At 46.9% G+C, this 4,780-nt stretch overlaps 1 long non-coding RNA gene across 2 annotated transcripts in view; it reads left to right on the top strand.

Annotated features, from left to right (window-relative positions):
* The first annotated feature begins 853 nt into the window (after window positions 1-853).
* Window positions 854-4,780, top strand: part of LOC119357311 — a 12,086-nt gene continuing 8,159 nt past the window's right edge. For both annotated transcript variants that reach the window (XR_005172193.1, XR_005172192.1), the window contains exon 1: window positions 854-1,219. This is a non-coding gene — a long non-coding RNA (uncharacterized LOC119357311). The remainder of the gene's footprint in view (window positions 1,220-4,780) is intronic.

Below are 4,780 nucleotides of genomic sequence, written 5' to 3'. Positions count from 1 at the left end.
GCATTCTCGATTGAAGATTTCTCTTCTTTGATCCAGGAATTTCATTCCGTTGATGCTTCAGCAATCCTTTTATCTCACCACGCCCACATGCTCCGATGAAGCAATTCACGTAAGTGCAAGGACGTTTAGGATAAAACAATCAATAATTGAATCTTTTGATTAATCACAAGCAGAGAAGATCAAATAAGCAATCTATTGACAAATTCTCTTCTCTATGCAGAACGGCGGTGGTTGGTTGACTCGTCTCAGGTCACAGTGATTAGTGCCAATTAGCCTGATCGTGCAGTGATGCCAGCTGGATCACGCCGCCGTGCCTCCCTCTCTCCCTTCTCTTCTTTTCCCCTACCTCTCTCTCTCCTCTGAACTGCTCCTCTCTGCAGGTGCCGCCATGGCCGCGTCTTGGAACTCGCCGCCATGGGCTGGGCGCCCCTTCGATGACAGCCTTCCTCGCCCACGTCCAGGTCCTCTCAATCCTAATTTGACGAATGGGAGCGGAAGCTGCAATGTCAAGATCCGCAAGCAGGACATGAACCACCTTGCCATGAATTTCCTCGTCACATTAGGATTCATCGACGCCACCAACATGTTCTGTATAAATTCCGGCACCCAACGTACTGTATGCCCACACGTTTAAATCATGCCGCTCTTACTCCTGCAATACTCCAAGAATAGTACTTGAGATTTAGGCAGCAGTGGGCATGGTAATTAATTTTTATTTAGTTGGTTCAGTTACTATCATTGGAAGTGCCAGACAGATCTCGCCGTCAAAAGTAGCGCTGCAGGGTCATTCACCTGGTTGGCCTCTTATGTAACTGGTGTTGTTGTGTCCATGTGGAAGGAGAGCCCACTTCTCCGGGACGCCGGCGCTGACATGCTCACCGTAGGCGACGTCATGGCGGTGCTCGACTTCAGGGAGGAGGTCGGCAACCACCACTTCTTGGACCAAGTAAAGCTTTGCTCGCCATTGAAATAATCTCGTTTCTTGTTTTTTCTCTTTCTGATATGATTGATGATTTATTCCATTTGCACAAAAGGATTCTCGAGGAAATAGCACAAGCTAATTCAAAATCATCTCTTAGTTGATCAAGCATGTAATCATAAAGTGAAGGTAGAGAAGTTTGGAATAGTAACCTCGTGGTTTCATTACCCACGCATTGGAGATCCCATGCAAACTATTGTGATTTGTGAGAAGTTTCAGAAATTTGCAATTTGTGAGCGGGTACTAAGTTCTTTCTCATGCAGTTACATTCACTAGTAGAAAAAGAGGCTTCCGTCCAGCCCCATTAGTCGCGAAACTGTAGGAACCGCGACTAATGAAGTCTTTAGTCGCGGTTCGGCAGACGAACCGCGACCAAAGGCTTGGGCCAGGGCGCTCGGTGGCCAGCTGGTGCACGTGAGGGGCTTTAGTCGCGGTTGGGCAGGCCAACCGCGACTAAAGGTGCCCAAAGGCCTTTAGTCGCGGTTGGCCTGGCCAACCGCGACTAAAGCTCCTCCCCTATATATACCAGTTCAGCGCACTCACTTAGCCATTTGGTGCCACTTCTCTTCACAAGGGGGTGTAGGTTTGCTTTTGGTTCCTCTTATGCACACAAGGTGTTTGATGAAATGCCCAACAGCGTGAAACAAACATGATATGAAGTGTTGGAGCCACACTTGAGGTTCCTCCTCGATCACGGTTAGCAACTTGAACCTTTCATGCATGTGTGTCATTGATAAAATATGCATGTGTGTTGTTCATTGTTTAATTTCTATTGTTTATAGCTAGTTACTTTAACAAATGCATGATGGTTAATTATATATTTTATATTATAATAATGCAGATGAATCGGCAATGGATGTACGGTAACCGACTCTCCCGCGAGTTCACTACGGGTTTGAAAGATTTCCTCGTAGTGGCTAATGCGAACAAGCAGAAGGGTTTTGTTATCTGTCCATGTGTTGACTGTAAGAATCAGAAGGGTTACTCTTCCTCAAGAGAAGTTCACCTGCACCTGCTTCGGCACGGTTTCATGCCAAGCTATAATTGTTGGACCAAGCATGGAGAAAGAGGGGTTATAATGGAAGAAGATGAAGAAGGGGATGATTTCATCGATGAAAGCTATCTTGCTCATTTCGGTGATACTTTCATGGAGGATGCTGAAGGTGAAGGGGAAGGTGAAGGGGCAGGTGAAGGGGAAGGTGAAGGGGCAGGTGAAGGGGAAGGTGAAGGGGAAGGTGAAGGTGAAGGTGAAGAAGAGGCACGTGATGAGACCGTTGATGATCTTGGTCGGACCATTGCTGATGCACGGAGACGCTGCGAAACTGAAAAGGAGAGGGAGAATTTGGATCGCATGTTAGAGGATCACAGAAAGTCGTTGTACCCTGGATGCGATGATGGTCTGAAAAAGCTGGGCTGCACACTGGATTTGCTGAAATGGAAGGCACAGGCAGGTGTAGCTGACTCGGCATTTGAAAACTTGCTGAAAATGTTGAAGAATATGTTTCCAAAGAATAACGAGTTGCCCGCCAGTACGTACGAAGCAAAGAAGGTTGTCTGCCCTCTAGGTTTAGAGGTTCTGAAGATACATGCATGCATCAACGACTACATCCTCTACCGCGGTGAATACGAGAATTTGAATGAATGCCCGGTATGCACTGCATTGCGTTATAAGATCAGAGGCGATGACCCTGGTGACGATGTTGAGGGCGGGAAACCCAGGAAGAGGGTTCCCGCCAAGGTGATGTGGTATGCTCCTATAATACCACGGTTGAAACGTCTGTTCAGGAACAAAGAGCATGCCAAGTTGTTGCGATGGCACAAAGAGGACCGTAAGTCGGACGGGGAGTTGAGACACACCGCAGATGGAACGCAATGGAGAAAGATCGACAGAGAGTTCAAAGATTTTGCAGCTGACGCAAGGAACATAAGATTTGGTCTAAGTACAGATGGCATGAATCCTTTTGGGGAGCAGAGCTCCAGCCATAGCACCTGGCCCGTGACTCTATGCATCTACAACCTTCCGCCTTGGTTGTGCATGAAGCGGAAGTTCATTATGATGCCAGTGCTCATCCAAGGTCCGAAGCAACCCGACAACGACATCGATGTGTACCTAAGGCCATTAGTTGATGAACTTTTACAGCTGTGGGGCAGACCTGGTGTCCGTGTGTGGGATGAGCACAAAAAAGAGGAATTTAACCTACGAGCGTTGCTTTTCGTAACCATCAACGATTGGCCTGCTCTTAGTAACCTTTCGGGACTGTCAAATAAGGGATACAATGCATGCACGCACTTCTTACATGAGACTGAAAGTGTACATTTGCCAAATTGTAAGAAGAACGTGTACCTTGGGCATCGTCGATTTCTTCCGAAAATTCATCCAGTAAGAAAGAAAGGCAAGCATTACAACGGCAAGGCAGATCACCGGCCGAAGCCTGCGGAACGCACTGGTGCTGAGGTATTTGATATGGTCAAGGATTTGAAAGTCATCTTTGGAAAGGGTCCTGGCGGACAATCAGTTCCGAAGGGAGCTGACGGGCACGCAGCCATGTGGAAGAAGAAATCTATATTCTGGGAGCTAGAATATTGGAAAGTCCTAGAAGTCCGCTCTGCAATCGACGTGATGCACGTTACGAAGAATATTTGCGTGAACCTTCTAAGCTTCTTGGGCGTGTATGGGAAGACAAATGATACAAAGGAAGCACGGCAGGACCAGCAACGTTTGAAAGACCCTGATGACCGGCATCCGGAATGGTTTCAAGGTCGTGCCAGCTACGCTCTGACCAAAGAAGAGAAGGTCATCTTTTTTGAATGCCTGAGCAGTATGAAGGTCCCGTCTGGATTCTCGTCCAATATAAAGGGAATAATAAACATGGCGGAGAAAAAGTTCCAAAACCTGAAGTCTCACGACTGCCACGTGATTATGACGCAATTGCTTCCGATTGATTTGAGGGGGCTCCTGCCGGAAAATGTTCGAGTAGCCATTGTGAAGCTATGTGCATTCCTCAATGCAATCTCTCAGAAGGTAATCAATCCAGAAGATCTACCACGGTTACAGAACGATGTGATCCAATGTCTTGTCAGTTTCGAGTTGGTGTTCCCGCCATCCTTCTTCAATATTATGACGCACCTCTTGGTTCACCTAGTCGAAGAGATTTTCATTCTCGGTCCTGTATTTCTACACAATATGTTCCCCTTCGAGAGGTTCATGGGAGTATTAAAGAAATATGTTCGTAACCGTGCTAGGCCAGAAGGAAGCATCGCCAAGGGCTATGGAAATGAGGAGGTAATTGAGTTTTGTGTTGACTTTGTTCCTGACCTTAAGCCGATTGGTCTTCCTCGATCGCGGCACGAGGGAAGACTAAGTGGAAAAGGCACGATCGGAAGGAAATCAACGACATGTATGGACGGCCATTCTCTGACTGAAGCACACCACACTGTACTGACCAATTCCAACTTGGTGGCTCCGTACTTTGAGAAACACAAGAATATTTTACGCTCGGACAACCCGGGGAAGCCTGAATCCTGGATTAGGAAGGCCCACATGGAGACTTTCGGCAGTTGGTTGAGAAAACATTTAATGAATGACAATGATGTTGTAGATCAGCTGTACATGTTGGCCAAGACACCATCTTCGACTATAACGACTTTCCAAGGGTACGAGATAAATGGGAATACATTTTACACGATCGCCCAAGATAAAAAGAGCACCAACCAAAACAGTGGTGTCCGCTTTGATGCAGCAACCGAGAATGGGCAAAAGGTCACATATTATGGTTACATAGAGGAGATATGGGAACTTGA

The sequence above is a fragment of the Triticum dicoccoides genome, chromosome 2A (assembly GCF_002162155.2).
Source record: "Triticum dicoccoides isolate Atlit2015 ecotype Zavitan chromosome 2A, WEW_v2.0, whole genome shotgun sequence".
Taxonomy (NCBI): domain Eukaryota; kingdom Viridiplantae; phylum Streptophyta; class Magnoliopsida; order Poales; family Poaceae; genus Triticum; species Triticum dicoccoides.
This window is presented reverse-complemented; position numbering and strand designations above follow the sequence as displayed.